This window comes from Furipterus horrens, unplaced genomic scaffold (assembly GCF_987537825.1).
Source record: "Furipterus horrens unplaced genomic scaffold, mFurHor1.1.pri manual_scaffold_17, whole genome shotgun sequence".
NCBI lineage: Eukaryota > Metazoa > Chordata > Mammalia > Chiroptera > Furipteridae > Furipterus > Furipterus horrens.
Window position 1 is genome coordinate 13,177,477 of NW_028327187.1, and position 17,023 is coordinate 13,194,499.

General features: G+C 40.2%; 1 long non-coding RNA gene across 21 annotated transcripts in view; it reads right to left on the bottom strand.

Moving 5' to 3' along the window:
* Nucleotides 1–17,023, bottom strand: part of LOC149990560 (uncharacterized) — a 66,142-nt gene that overhangs the window by 26,474 nt on the left and 22,645 nt on the right. For 9 of the 21 annotated variants that reach the window (XR_016508670.1, XR_016508663.1, XR_016508668.1 and 6 more), the window contains one exon: nt 16,482–16,519. This is a non-coding gene — a long non-coding RNA (uncharacterized LOC149990560). The other 12 variants (XR_016508683.1, XR_016508678.1, XR_016508672.1 and 9 more) reach the window with 5 other exon arrangements.

The window sequence follows — 17,023 nt, forward strand, 5'->3', positions numbered from 1 at the left end:
TCAATTTACCCCAAAATACAACGCCCTTTGGATATGTTAGCCTTTCTCCTCCCATCAGAAATTTGGTCATAGGAAACGTCTATCAATGTTACATTCTGAGAGTCCTAAAGAGACAAAAATATTCTAGTCTTGATATAAGCTCTTTATTCACTTCTAATGTTGTAAATTTTATCTCCATATTCACTGAGGTGAGCGGCATTTTTAAAGCACATCAGTGTAATTATTATGTATGTCACGGTGGCTATTTTCCTGCAAGCTTGGATGTCAACCACCAAATTTCTGAGGATTTTTGTGTCCTTCACTGTCAGAAGGTATTTCAAGGTTTGTTGCTACCTTATGGACACATTAGTCCACAAAGTATTGCCCTTTTGGGACAATGTTGCATTGCTTCCTTCACATTTTGATTCTGATAGAGTATTAACATGCTAACCTGATAACCCTGCCAGTGAGCCAACAATACATTCGAGGAATTTTTGTTAACCTCACCCATGGACACGTTATCATTGCTTTCAGAGAGAGAGAGAAACACCAATGTCAGAGAGAAACATCGATTGGTTGCCTCCTGTATACGCTCGGACCAAGGATCGTCTGCACCTGGACCCAGGATCCAACCCACAACCTAGGCATGTGCCTTGACCAGGAATCAAACTTACAAACCTTCAGTTGCAGGACGACGCTCCCAACAAACTGGGCCATGCGGGCCAGAGCCATTCAAAGAATTTCAAGCGTGCTTGTTTCACTTCTTGATTTTGTGAAATTACAGGTTCTGGCTCATAAAGTTTGACATTGGTGTTTGTGTGTAGTGCAGTGTAGTCCCGATGTACAATTTGCTTACTTTGAAAACCCTACCTCGTAGCTTCATTCTGGCTTATCAGTACTGAAGTGGGGGTACACAGCCCATGCTTGGGGAATGGGGGTAGGGGAGAAGCGGATGATGCAGCTTAAGATACTTTTCATAACAATGACAAGCTGATAGCTGTGCCTTTCCTGAAGGGAAGCTGTGCTGCCACCCGGGGAAAAGGTCTGCAGCACATACAGTGCCAAGTAGGAGGTCAGGTAGGAAGCTCCGGGTCAGCATTTAAAAATTAAGAGTGGCCAGCCCTGAGAGAGGGAGTGATGAGGGGAGGCACGCTGTTTGAAAGAATGTAGAAGCCCCGCCACCCCCACCCCACTACTCCACCCCCACCCTACCCACCATGAGGTCTGGTAAGAAAGGAGATGCCACGTGGTTTTGGAGTAACAGCTGGAGTAAGAAAAAGGGGACCCACTGGGAAACCTTCCTGGAGAACACAGCAGCATGGCTGATGAAGCTGGAATTGTGGGCCCTGCAGAACCCAGCACAGATTAGTGGGAGATGCCTGGAATGCCGAACTATGACCGGGAATGATGAGCTGCAGACGTCTGCTTTTCTGAAAGACAGCGCCTCGGAATGACTTACTCTGAAACCGGTCTGGTTTGGAAGGGCTCGGAGGCAGGACTATGTGGTTTTGGGTGTTTTGAAGGGAGTGGGACTCAACGGCAGAAAGCCGCCATTATTCTGAGTCTGTAAGACCTTTAAATAAAAACCCCTTACCTTTTTCACCAAACTCTTGTATTGGGAGTCACGCTTCTTGGCAGCGGGCAGTCGGACCCCGCAGCTGTTCCAGAACAGCACAGGCTGGGGTTCTGTAACATCCTGATGGAGCTCTAGTTCCCATCCTAGAGAGACATAGCCACTTACCAGTTCTTTTGATAGGTTTCCAGTAGAAGTCCTATGTTCCTTACTGCTCGCTATCCCTTGTAACCCTGAAAATTATGATCCCCTCATTGGATTTACCATTTGTGTTCCTCATAAAAACCTTCCAAAAACAGAGGCAAGAATATAAAAATGTATAATAAATCTGGTCTTTGTCTTTGTTGGTAGCAGAATGCTCCAAAAAGCCTGACAGATGGAAGTGTTGTTTTGTTATTTATAGGAACCCCTTTTGTCCACTCTTGAGTTTATGCTGAGAAGTTGACTCAAGATGGGCTCTTACAGGCCCTGGTTGGTGTGGCTCAGTGGATTGAGCACCGGCCTGTGAACCAAAGGGTCGCCAGTTCGATTCCCAGTCAGGGCACATGCCTGGGTTGTGGGCCAGGTCCCCAGTTGGAGGTGTGCGAGAGGCAACCACACATTGATGTTTCTCTCCTTCTCTTTCTCCCTCCCTTTCCCTTTAAAAATAAATAAATGAAGTATTAGAAGAAAGAAAAAAAAAAAAAAGATGGGCCCTTACATAATATCCAGAGAGAGAGAAGGATGGCCATGCTAAAAAAGCCAAGCCTATGAATAGAAAGTTGAACCTTTCAGCCCCAGCCCCCAGCCCCCAGCCCCCAGACCTCCACAGAGAGAAGAGGGTTTGGAAACTGAACTTAATCAAGTGGCTAGTAATATAATAAGATCCCTAAAGAACTCTGGACACCCAGAACTTCTGGTTGGTGAACACTTTGATGTGCCAGGAAGGTGACATGTCCTGAGTCCAAGGGGAGAGATCATAGAAGCTCCTCATCCAGGATTCTTCCAGACCTTGTTGTATGCATCTCTGATTTGGCTGCTCTTGAGGTTGTAGCCTTTATAATAAAACTAAACTTTCAGGAAGTTCTGGAAATTGTTCTAGCAAACTAACAAATCTGATATGATAATGGGAACCCCTGAATTTAGCCGGTTGCTAGCAAGTACCGGTGGCCTTAAGATTTCCTGAAGGGAAGGCAGTCTTTAGGAAGACTTTGCCCTTAACTTGCGGGAACTGGTATTAACTCAGGATAGTTAGCATTGCAATTAAATTGAATTGCAGGATAGCCTAGTGGTGTCAGAACAGTATCAATCTCTCATTGTGAACCTACCAACTAACTAAATTCTTAACTTTTTTCCAACATAGTGTATTTTAATTAAAAAAAAATCAAGGAAACCAAAACACTCAAGAAATATTAATTTGGAAATTGACTTATGTAAATCTGTTTCAAAAGATAACAAATATGAATATTTTGGTTTATAGACTTCAACATTTTTAACTTTACCAGGAAAATGCATCAAAGAGCTTATAGCAATTCCTTCAGTTTCTGATAAGGGGGAAAAATAGTATTATCTGAACTAAATTATAGCACTATCAATCTGTTCTTAAATCTTGTCCAATGGAGAGGCCTGTTACTTTAAATTAGTTTTCAGTTTTCTAATTACATTTATGTGAAACTATAGAACAAAAAATTAATATTCCCTTGGACTTCTTTTTAATTCTCAATTGAGGATATGTTCATTGATCTTTGAGAGAGAGAGAGAGAGAAACATTGGTGTGAGAGAAATATTAATCAGTTGCCTCCTCTATGCACCCAGCAGACCACGGCTGGAACCCACAACCTAGGAATGTGCCCTGACCGGGGATCAAACCTTTGTTCAAATCAGAGCTTTTGCTGTACAGGACAATGCTCCAATCAACTGACCACCCAACCAGGGCTGGACTTCTTTCTTAAAGAATGATTCCTTGAATGTCAATTTCCAAATTAATTTCTGGGGAAGGAATGACACCAAAATTTTTTTACATGCCCCAAACATAACAGAAATTGTGTATTTAAATTTACTCTAATCAGTGGCTTGCTTCTTCCCTTAAAACCAGGGTCTGACTGTGATCAATTACAGATGGCTCTAATTTTGATACATTCAACCAGTGTACACAGAATAGAGTTAACATAGTAGGCCTGAGACGACTATGCTCAGAAAGGCTTACTTGCAAGTTTGGCCCGTGGTTGGCATCTGGAAAATTTTCTGCCTTGATTGACTGGTGTGGCTCAGTTGATTAGGTGTCCTACCACAAAGCTAAATGTCATTGGTTCGATCCTTGGTCAGGTTCCATGCCTCAGTTATGGGCCCGATCCTCAGGATCCTTGGTCAGGGCATGTGGGAGAGGCAAGGAGCAGCTGATCAGTGTTTCTCTCTCACAATGATGCTTCTCTCCCTCTTTCTCCTCCCTTCTCCTCTCTCTAAAAAATAAATAAAATATTTAAAAAAACAAAACTTTTCCTAACTTATCAGGCTGGCTTACTCTGCCTAGACTGCTTCTATAAATAATGTGAATCACGCTGAACATCTATTTTCCTTCTGGAAATATGGAACTTTACTATGTGCCTATGTGACTATCCCACAATTAAAAATCTTGGCTGCCGAGTCTCTATCAGTCTTCTCAGGGGGAAACACTGCACACATGTTGCTACATTTTTATCGTGCTCTGTGTTACATTTTTATTGTGCTCTGTGTGACTTGCTCATGGGAGAGAGAGAGTAAAAGGAAGCCTGCATAGGGATTTCTCCAGATTCCTCTTTTCTGTTATGCTAATCTTAGAAAGGCTGTGTATCCTTACTATGTTGCTGTAAGAAATGTATGTGCTGATACTTGTGATCTAGTGACCCCTCCCAACCCAATGTACCATCTGATTTTTAAATATTAAGATGCCAAATTTGGACTTCTGGCCAAGATGGAGGCATAGCTAGACATGCTGCACCTCCCTCACAACTAAGAAGGAATTTACAACCACTTCAACAAAAAACAAAAAACAACCCAGAATATCCAGAAAATAGAAACTACATGGAAGTTCAACAAAGAAATAAAGAAAAAATATTCAGCCAGAAAGGTAGGAGGGGCAGAGCCAGGATGGAGAGAATGAGGTGCGCTGCAGTGACAGCAGCTGTGGGGGCAGTGCTTGGCAGTGGCAGCTGGCAGCACAGCTAGTGGCAGCACGGCTGGCAGCAGCAGCAGCAGCAGCACAGGGACTGTAGCCACAGCAAAAAGCGCAGTCATACATTTTAAACCTGGGAAGCGATCCTAGCCCCACACCAGACCACGCAGCTCACAGTTCCAGCACCAAGGAAAACAGAGCCACATTGCTTCTGACTGTGAAAGCCAGTGGGGGTTGGGGTGGAGGAAGAAACTGCTAGTCTCTCAAAGGAGGCATCCTGTTTAGTATGGGAAGCGGGAGAAGTGCCTGGAAAGGGGGTGAGTGCAGAACAAGTGGCACTGTTCCCTCTCAGACCCTTCCCCCACATACAGCACCACAACATGGTGAAACAGGTCACCAGCACTGACAAATATCTAAGGCTCTGCCCCTAACAATGTAATAAGTATGACAGCTCTACCTAAGACGAGGCAAACACAGAAAGATGTCAAGATGAGGAGGCGAAGTAGAGCCCAAAAGCAGGGGCAAGTCAAGATTCCAGTGGGAGGACTAAGTGATGAGGAGATAGCCAACTTAACAGACGCACAGTTTAAAGCACTGGTGATAATGATGCTCACAGACTTGACAGAAAAGATTAAGGGAAAAAATGAAGGTTATACTAAGTGAAATAAAGGAAAATCCACACAAAACCAATGGTGAAGGAAAGGAAACCAGAGTTCAAATCACAAGTTGGAATATAAGGAAGAAATAAACAGCCAACCAGTACAGAAGGTGGAAGCAAGAATTTTTAAAAAATGAGGAAAGGCTTAGAAACCTCTGGGATAGCTTCAAATGAGCCAACATCTGAAACATAGGGGTGCCAGAAGGAGAAGAGGAAGAGCAAGAAATTGAAAAATTATGTGAAAAAACAATGAAGGAAAACTTCCCTAATTTGGGGAAGGAAATGGACATAAAGGTGCAGAAAGCACAGAGTCCCAAACAAACTAGACCCAGGGAGGACCACACCAAGACAAATCATAATTAAAATGCCAAAGGTTAAGAATAAAGAGGGAATCTTAAAAACAGCAAGAGAAGAGAATTACCTATAAAGGGGTACCAATAAGACCATCAGCTAATTTCTCAAAAGAAACTTTGCAGGCAAGAAGGGGCTCACAGGAAATATTCAAAGTAATGAGAGGCAAGGATCTACAACCAAGACTACTCTATCCAGCAAAGCTATCATTTAGAATGGAAGGGCAGATGAAGTGCTTCCCAGACAAGGTAAAGCCAAAGGAGTACATCATCATCAAGCCATTATTACAGAAAATGTCAAAAGGACTTTTAAGAAAAAGAAGATCAAAACTATGAACATTAAAATGACAACAAAATCACAATGATCAACAGCAGAATCTAAAAAATAAAAATAAAAAACAAACAAACTAAGCAGACAACCAGAGTGGTAACAGAATCGTAGGTATGGGGAGCATGTGGAGGGGTGTCAGCTGGGAGGGGGAAGCAGGGAGAAGGAGGAAAATGATGCAGGGATAAGAAGCATAGCAGGAGGGTGCAGAATAGACAGGGGGATGTTGAAAATAATACAGGAAAGGGTAAAGTCAAAGAGCTTATATGCACGACTCATGGACATGGACTAAGGGGGGGTGGGGCTACTGGAGGGAGGGGGTACTGGGTGGAGGGAAGCAAAGGGAAAAGAAATTGGGACAACTGTAACAGCATAATCAGTAAAACATACAAAAACATGCCAGATTATATAGACAACATTTATTTTCTTCCTAGTTTCAAATAGCATTTTTACAACCCCAATTAAATATAATACATTATAACTATTAGATATTTTGGTTATAACTGTCACATTTTTAAATCACTGAATTAGAAATGTTAATGAATGAGGTTACATTTACAGAACACAACTCATACCTTGGTAACTACTTCTGACTTAGAACAAAAGGTCAACCTGGTTTTTAAGCAAAAAGAATTCATTTTTTGGAGAGGATACCCTTCTAAGAAAAGAAAATAAAAAAAGGAAAGAAAGAAAGAAAGAAAGAAAGAAAAGAAAAAGTACATCTGTCTCCTAAACTTGTTCCTAGTGAGACATTTTTCTTCTTTAGCTATGTAGAAGTTCTTTTTAGATATTAACTTGTTATTCCCAGTTAAAATATATTTCACTTTTTAATGGTGGTACTATCGAGTTCCAGGCTACTAAAAACAGGTACTCATATTTTTCAATTACAAATACTTCATGCAATTCCCTCTACTTTGACAACTTCAAGGAGTGTAAACATCCTTTGGTGGTCCATTGGAGCTAACTTCTAGCAACCATACATCAGGACCAAGACAAAGCAAAATATGCTACTACTTCTAAACTGACTAAAGTGATTCTGTAGGTACAATGAGAAATGATGTATTTTCTCCTAACAAACTATAACCACTGATTTTTATTATCACATTCTCTCCTCTAAATACTTCCAAATGCATACTTCCACTTATGTCTGCTCACAGGAACATGTCCACACTAACAATCTTTTGTTAGGCTCTTTTTCATGAGAACAAACCATGTTTCATAGCAGCTTCTGTGACTAAAAATTATAGTTGGTAAAGGAAATGATGAGTCAACTGTGTAAAGATAGTTACAAAGGCATTCACCATAGCTGACATATGAGAGGTAAATAACGTTAATACCAATTTCTCAATTTACTATAAAAAACATACCCACCAGTGTAACCAGATACTGGTTTCCACATGCATAGCATATTTTTTTCTTTTTCTGTAGCCAAATTATAACAATAAAATTGCTTAATCAGCACAGAATCTGAATGGGTGGCATAATTAGATAAAATAAATTTTCAATAACAACAGACAAGTACAGCCTGACATTCAAGAAGTGTATATATCAAAAGTTTAATAGTGGTTTCAGTTGAATGATGGGATTATAATTTATCTTAGCTGTATTCTTTATATCCTTGTGATACCTGAATTGGTTATAATAAGTACCTCTTTATAAGCAGGAAAAATAGCACTTCCATTTTATTTTATTTTATTTATTTTTTAAACTTGTAAGACTTTTTAAAAAAGATTTTATGTATTTATTTATTTATTTTTAGAGAGACGGGAAGGGAGGGGGAAAGAGAGGAAGAGAAACATCGATGTGTGGTTGCTTCTCACACGCCCCCAACTGGGGACCCGACCTGCCACCCAGGCACGTGCCCTGACTGGGAATCAAACCAGGGACCCTTTGGTTCACAGACCTGCACTCAATCCACTGAGCCACACCAGCCAGGGCAGCACTTCCATTTTAAAATAAACTGGAAATAAAACCAATTATTAAAGTAAAAATCTAATTGTCACTACATACAACATAAAGTAAAGAATACCATAAGAAATATTAGGGATCCAGATAATAAAAATTATGATTATTAGGATATAAGACTTGAATAAATGTTTCTAGAAAGGAAGAATAAATGTTGCAAACATGTTAATTCTGACCAAATGAATTTACAAACAAAATGCTGTAACAATATCCCCAAGTGAATTTTTTAAGACAAAGCAAAATTTTACAAAGTAATTCTTAAAGTCAAGTTAATGATTAATTGGAGAACAGTAGCTAAGCACATACTGAGAAAGAATAAGAAATTTTACTATAAACAAGGAGGGAATAGGCCAGGGTTCAGCAACTACAACCAATAGGTCAAATCTGGTTGGGGACAGATTTTGCATTCATTCTCTATGGTTGATTCTCTGAATGGATAATTGCAACAGTAATTTCAAAAACCACTCTGAGGCCCACAGGGTTAAAGTATGCACTATCTGGACTTTTATAGAAAATGTTTTCAAATTGTTGCAACAGACACTTCAATGATGTTGTCATGCCCACAGTCTCTTCTCTAAAGGAGTTCATGAAGGCCAAGAGAAGGCAAATTTATGAAGTACTACAATCCGTGAGGACAAGTAAGCAGAAGCTAGAAAGTAGAGAAATAAAGGTTGGGGAAGCCAATTAATAGCAAAAGCATGAACAGTAGGAAGGAGCTTTGAAAATACTGATGCCCAGAGCCACTCCAGACCAATTAAATCTCAATATGTTGCTCTGCTATTTTTAAAGTTCCCAAGTTGATTCTAGTGTACAGTTCTAATAGAGAAGCACTGAGCTAGGAGGGAAGCAAATACAGAGTGGCTGAGTGATGTCAGTGGTGTAGCATACAAGTGTTGATCCAAAAATACCTGCTGTTAAGGTGCCCAGAGCTGCTTGAATCCAGTTTCCAATATTGCTGCTTGAATCCAGTTCTCAGTATTGCTCCTGTATTTAGCTTCTCATTGAATTCTCATGTTCTTCCTTGTTCTACATGTGTACATATAATAAACCACTATTAATGAGGCAGAATAAGTGATTCACTTCTTCAGACCAAAAGAGCCAACTTAGTGTAGAAATTTGTATCAGATACACACTTGCATGAAATAGACCCTCAGCAGAAATATGAAACATTTGGAATTGTTAGGGTGTGACTATGGAGTGAAAATCATACACAATCCACTCCATATACCAGGATGAAACATTTTGTTTCATTTTTAGAAGTCCAGGTTATATTGTAACAAAGCCACTAATTATACAATTGCCTTTGTAACTCATACATGCACCCATTTAGAGTGAAATTCTGGTAGTGGCTGTGTTATAGCAACTTCAAAGAAATAAGTAAAGCAGGGTTTGAAAGTTGTTTCTCTTCTTTCAATGATGTGCAAATTCTGATATAGCCATGAGGCGCTAACCCTGGGAAACATGATTTTGCCTGTTTTAGTCAGATATGGTGCTCAGTAATCATTCCAACAAATATGGAATAACATGGATTAGACCATAGGTCTTGAAGTTTGAGAACCATTGAACTAAACGTGTCAGTTCAGGTACCTACCAAAACTACACCCACTTCTTTCTAAAGATTACTACTCTTGTCCATTGTCCCAGCTGTAGCACAGTTCTTGATGACCAGGTTTTGTTTCACATTATACAGTATTGAAACCGAGTTCAAAGCAAGGGGACCCTGTAATAGGAGATATCCCCCCAGCCCAAGGTTGGGGTAAAGGGGAGAAGCAGATGATATGGCTTAAGATACTTTTCATAATAGTGGCAAGGTGATAGCCTAGTCTTTCCTGAAGGGAAGCGGGCTGCCACCCCAGGATAAAAGGACTAGTGAGTTTCAGGGCTTATCCTGACTTGTGACATAGCCAGGGGAGGCGAGGCCCGAATATCACTGAGTCACTCTTATCCTGACAAAAGATGGCAGCCATAAGAATGTAAACAATACCAGGAAACTGGCAAATGTAGCCCATTGTGGGAGGAGCCGGATATGAAGTCACATAGGCTCAGGATTTAAAATAAGGGTGATCTGAAAGAGGAGATTCTGCCATGCTGCCTGCAGTAAGGGAGGAGCTACGTCTGTTCCTCTGAGAATTCACTATGTGGCTCAGACTAGTAAGAAAGAGGTAGCTGGTTCACCATGGGAGAGAGGAGAGGTAGCAACCATGCCGAGCTGTAGTGAGGAAGGAGCAGCCATGAGGGGTGGCCATGAGGTCTGAGAGAGAAAGCAGCTATGCAGTTTGCTGCTGCTCTGATCATGGCCACTCTAGCTGACTCTGAAGCCACAAGGACTCTGCCTTGCAAGACCTGACCTGCTGCCTCGCAGACCCAGACTCTCTCTGGACTCTTGGGACATGAGACATACAGAGAAGTCACTCTCTTGGGATGTGTGCTTCCCCAGGACTCCACCATGATCCAGTGTAACATGGCACATGTATTCCTGGACTATTATACAGAGGCTGAGAACAGTATACCCCAGATCCTGAAGAAGAGAGCTGCTGTGAGAGGATAGCAACTCTGAAATCCACGAGTGTACTTTCCAGAGGGGATGGAGAACTGTTTGCACAGCCAGCTGAAGGACAAATAAGGATGTGGGGAACTTTTGGTGTTTTGTGCTTATAGCTTGGTGGGGAGTAAGGGAAGTGCTGGGTCTCATGGGAGGATAGGGCTCCAAGCAGGAGTGCTGTCAGCCTCCCCAACGCTGGAATCCTGTAGATAAAAACCTGTTTCACTCAGCACTAATTGTTGGGTCATGCACCAAGGCGCCACAAACACAAGCCCTGGTTTCCTCTCCACTGAGCACAGTGGATGGAACCAAGCCATACATTGCCGGCAGCCTATGACATGTCTAAGCATGAAAAAGTGGGGCACAAATAAAGGTAAACCGGGACAATTAGATTCTATCTTTGGAATTTGAATAGAAACAATGAGAACTACGTCATTAGCAGGAAAAGCTGAAGCTAAAAGCCTCACCAAAGATAGGTTAATAGCAAAACCAGTCATAAGGAAGCAAGTATTAAGAAGATGAGTGAGAAAACCCTAAATGATAAGGCAGGTGAATAGGAAGAAGAGTTGAATCAAGTCAATGAAACAGCAGAAAAGGTCCACAAACTCCACTTCTTTAAGTTCATAGAGCCACCAAAGATCAGAGGCGGCTTAAGGTCGGTTGAGGCTCCAGGCGCAGAAGAAAATATTGGGCCCCTTAAAAAAAAGAGAGACAAGGAAAATAAAAATACATGTTAACCATATTTTATGCAGCGTAGTAATGAAACCAAACTTGGTGTCATTAGAAAAAGTATAAAGTTGGGGTTTTGCGGGGCCCTTCAGAGGTTGGGGCCTAGGGCACGCGCCTGGTACACCCGCTATAAAATCCGCCTCTGCCAAAAATGCAGTTCCATGCTGCACTCTTCTTACGATTCTTATGAAATTTGGATTTTCCTTACTGTGGGTACATTATGTGGGGGGTCTAGAACGAACTACTCCAAGAAGTGCCTCTGTCGTATACAGATTGTTTTCAGTTGAAGACAATTTTATCTTCAGGCTCACGAGAAAGTTCTGTTTCTTTAACTACCTAGAACTTGAGTTAGGGGCCTTGCCCATAATAAGACATCATTAGCCACAATCTCTTTTTGACCTCTCTATATGGCAGGGTAAACTTCTATTTACTAAACATCTGCTCTCCTTAGCATCCTTCAATGACCCTTTGAAGACCCCAAGGTGCATAACCCCATCCCTAGCTCAGGATGTCTTATATCTCAATTCCCCTTTCTATCTCGGAACCTCTCCTGTGTGAAGGGTCTTTCTTTCATGTATGCGGGGTTCCCATACATATGTGTGCCTTAAATTTGATTCTTTTCTCTTGATAATCTGTCTTATGTCTATTTGGTTATTAGAACTTTCAGGGTAGAGGAAAGTTTGTTCCTCCTCCACAGTTACTATGTGTATCTATATGATAAACACATTTCTTGAGCGAAGCCTGTGTGTTACCTCTTGAAACCAGAAATCCTAAGTAATTTAGGAACTTGTAGAGAGCTGGGCTACATAAACAAATGTTCAGTAGGACTGTGAATTATTTAGGCCTGGTTACTATTTGGTGGTGGGGTAGTGAACAGGTATACTCCATCACAACCCAGGCTGTAATGTTAAGAGCCTATAGGAACTGTGGCAAAGTTATTATCACAGGACCACATATCCAATGAAGGTAAGTTTTGGTACAAGTACAAATACAGAGAAAATTCAAGTGATCAAGGAAGATCACAGATGGGTGAGTGCTTCTGCAATTTGCAGGTAAATTTCTAAAGTGGTCTCATGAGATAAGTTCAGATTATAGCATCTGGCTGTGGCTTAGCTACTTTCCAACATTTCTGCTTAAATAAGAGCTGGAAAAGTATACAGCATTCCCTCACTTATCGCAGGTATTACATTCTAGACCCCTCCGTGAAGTAGGAACATTACATTTATTCTACACTCTTAAACCTACGTCACTTTAACAACATCCGTATACAGTACTGCAAAATCCCACGATATAGGGAAAAATCCGCAATAAATAATTAAATCTAATATTTTTTAAAATCCCATGATACAGTGAGGCTGCGGTAAGTGAACCGCGATATAGAGAGGAACTACTGTAAATAGATGCATATTTAGAAGTGAATATATAAGATGAGGAGCATATTTGGTTAGTGGTCAAGATGTAGAAATGCAATACAAACATATCAGAATTAAGTGATAGCCACACTCACAGTCCCATCTAAGGCAAACTGTCCCATCCATAGTTGTAGTAAACAAGCAGTCCTAGAAGGCAATGGATTTTAAAATGTGACTTGTCCTGTCATTCAACGCAGAATGTAGCAGGTGTGAGACACACTACACCCAAGCGTGGTATCACTGAATGGCTCAAAAAATGACTACCCAAGCAGAGGTGAGCTAAGCCACTGAAATTCTTGCAATGAGGACTAAAGTTCCTGAAATGCAAAGAAAGTGAGGCCCAAAAGAGTTGAATCGTAAAGGATGAAGCTGGGAGATATATCCAAGGACACCAGAGCAATAAGCAAGATTTAGTGATGAGTAGTTGAAAATGTATGAGGAAACAGAATGCACACAAAGCTAGGAGGTAAACTAAAACGTGAGTAAATAATGAGGAAGGTAAAAGAAAAGCAGAGACAAAGAGGAATTTAGACATGTGATGTACAGCACAAGTCTACAGTTAATACTGCATTGAATACTAAAAATTTCTTAAGAGAGTAGGTTTTGGGTGCTCTCCTCACACTCAGAAAATGGTAAGTAGGTGAGACAATAACGTTTGACTAATAATTTCACTATGAAGATCAAATCATCATGTTGTATAGTTGAAATTATACATCTTTTTATTTAAAAAATGTTAAGGCTGGCATACTGGATGAATGACACACACCCCGGTTGCAAATATTTTCAGATCTGTCTTGGAACCATTTCTGATCCTCAAACTGTTCTCTTCAGAAAGGAAACAGAATTTTATTTTCTTTATTTTATTTTTTAAAAGATTTTTATTTATTTATTTTTAGAGAGGGGAAAGGAGCGAGACAAACATCGATGTGAGAGATAAACATGAATTGGTTGCCTCTTGTACGTGCCCCAACCAGAGACCAAATGCACAACCCAGGCATGTGCCCTGACCAGGGATGGGACCAGAGACCTTTTTACTTTATGGACTGGTGCCCAACCAACTGAGCCACACCAGTCAGGGCTATTTTCTTTATTTTTTAATTGTCTTTATTCAAATACAGAATTTTCTTTATTTGGACTCTATGAGAGCTTAGTCTACCTTAAAAGCTAGCCATACACAACCTTGGGTGGTCCAAATTGCCTGGCTTGCCCAACAGAAGTCTGTTTCTTGAAAATAGAAGAGCTTACAATACCAGAAATTGCTAACAGGATTCTAGCCACAACTGAAGCTCACTGAGAATGTGAGTTTTCTGGAATTAGTTAGGGTGTCACAGCGGGGGAAAAAGGAATTAAGAATTTCCCCACATATTAGAATAGAATGATAATAAATCACTAGTAGTCTATGACAAAGCTGCTAATTGGGCATTCAAAGCCATCAAAGATGATATTGTGAGGGATCTGGCAACTGCTGCAATAGAGCAACTTAAAATTTTTTTTTTTTAATGGCCAGTTAGTAAATATTTGAGGTTTTACAGGCCATTTGGTCTCTGTCACGGCTACTCTGTTCTGCCACCGGTAGCATAAAAGTGGCCAGAGATAATACATAAATGAATGTTTGGCTGTGTTCCAATAAAACTGAAATCTGAATTTTGTATAATTTTTTCATGTCATGAACTATTATTCTCTTTTTTATTACTCTCAGTCATTAAGAAATATAAACACTATACATTATTGTTTGCTCATAGGCTCTTAAAAAAGAAACAAGCAGTGGGCCACATCTGGCCTGTGGGTCATGGTTTGCTGCCCTTTCATACACAGAAATGGATAATTGAATCCAAGATGGTCATACAACTTCTTTTAAATTTGAGGATGTTATATTTAACATGTCTAAGGGCATTCTCATGACTGTGAATTTGCTGTTTAATGAGCTATTCTTGTTCTATTTTTTACCATCTTAACCATTTTATTTTATTAATTTTAAAAAAGATTTTATCCATTTATTTCTAGAGAGAGGGGAAAGGAGAGATAAAGAGAGGGAGAGAAACATCAATGTGTGGTTGCCTGCCCTGCACCCCTTACTGGGGACCTGGCCCCCAGCCCAGGCATGTGCCCTGACGGGGAATCAAACCTGTAACCCTTTGGTTCAGAGGCCCGCGCTCAATCCACTGAGCCACACCAGCCAGGGCCATCTTAACTATTTTAAATGTACAGTTCGGTAGTATTTAATATATTCACATTGTTCAGTAAACATTCTACAAATCTTTTTCATCTTGCAAAACTCTATCCCCAATAAACAACTTCCCATTTTCCCCCTCTCCCCAGTAACTGGCAACCATCAGATTTCTAAGAGACACTGTGTGGGCCAAAGGAGATCTGTCTATTGAAGGGGTTTACTCCAGAGGATGCCAGTTTGCTCACAATGTTTCACGAAGAGTCTTGTAAAATTGTTTAATCCACGGTAAGAAATACAATTAGATTGGTCCAAAGATACACATACATACAAACACATAGCTGAAACAAAAATTTCACAAAGTACCCTTTGCCAGGTAGAGGCTAATGTTTTCTTATTTACATTTCTATATTAATCTGTTTTTTCCTAGTCAATTCTATTCTAATCTACACAATTCCATTCAAAACTGTGACCTAGTTTTAAATACTATTCAGGCAGAGTACGAAATACCCATGTTTCATATCACATTGGAAAAAGGTAACACTACAAATATGCCAAAATTACAAAGAAGCAAAAACTATGAATTTATAAAAGTATTTATAAACACACTGTGTGGGCCTGTGGCATTAAAAAAAAATTTAAGCTAACAGCTCACAATCAGGTTCCTTGTAGAAAGCTGGAAATCCTGTCAATATTGGTCTGTATTTCCACTGGGCAACTATCAGTAGGAGCCAAGGAGTAAAAAGCCTTCTCCTTTGGATGAAAGGTACATGTCCCAGTGGACCACAATTCCAAACACTCCCTACTATAATCTTCTCTTAAAAGCATCAGCTTCTCTTTACCATTACATTGGCACTCTTGTTTTTATTTTAAGAGTAATCTCTTTTCCAATGTCTCTATCAAAAGTAGATAAACAAAAGAAAAGCCCAACACTAAACAAAACAAAAACAAGAATAAAAAAGAAACTCAAAACAGGGTTTCAAGAAAAAGGAGGAAAATAAATATCAGAACCATTTTACAAATCTACCTGTGGAAGAAACCACTCAGGAGAGACCTGTGTGATGGCCTTACAAACTCAGACCTAAAGAAACCAGGTAGGATGGTCTGAAATTAAAACTTTCTAACTAAAAGCAGTTCATGATGGATAGTCATGTGCTAGGCTGGTATTTTTTTCTAACAAAGGTCAATCTTTACCTTAACTGAGCCTATTGTCTTTTTGCATCTATGATAACATACTTTTGGAATGTGAAATTTCCTTTTTCCGGACCCCTCCAAGTACAGGCATGGTGCCATGGGGAGACCACAAATACCCTCATTGTTATTGTTATCATGTTAATTGTTGACTGTTAACTATCCTGTGCCCACCTTCTAGGAAGTATGTGACTATCATTTTAGCTTTTATCCAATCCCAGAAGTTTCCCCACTTTGCTTTCTCCCGCCTCCTTAATCTGTCACCAACAGATTTCATGTAACCCCCTTATGCCTCCTCTTTGGATTGTAATGTATAAAATGAGGTGCAAAACTGCCATTCTCTGGAGCATTTTCTCAATTTTTTGAGGCTTTGCTTCTCAGCAATTGTGGTCAAGTTTGGCTCAAATAAACTCACAAAAGTTCTCTACAGGTTTGAATGTTTCTTACGTTGACATACCCCATCTGGACTCTGCAGGCATTTGCACACTGCAACCCCTGAAATAAAGGATGGAGAAGCCTGTGATTAATTGATGCATTAGAAGCTAGAAGAAACAAAGCAGGGTAAAAGAAGCAGAGACTGGGTGTAATAATTGTATTAATTGCAGAACATGAAAGTAAAGCCTCATGAACTGCTGCTGTTGGTATATAAGCATCTAAATAAACTGGGATATGTTGAGGCTAGTAAATTTATGTCTTCAGGAATTAGAATTGGCCTACCAAAAGTAATCACAGTTAGCAAAGGGAACTGAGGCTGAAAGGACACACAACAAACTAACACAATGCAGAGATGAGGTCGTGAGAGCCACAAGCAAGCAAAACTTATGACAAAGGTGAAGCCCTAAGTAAGAAGAGCCTTATGAAGAAACTAAAAATTAGGAGGTAGGAAAATAAGATAGAACAAAGTAGACAGGCAAGCCAATAAGTAATGGGAGAAATGAAACAGAAAAAGATAAACAGAAAGACAGAGTAGCTCAGTAAATGGCAGTATCTTAACATGAA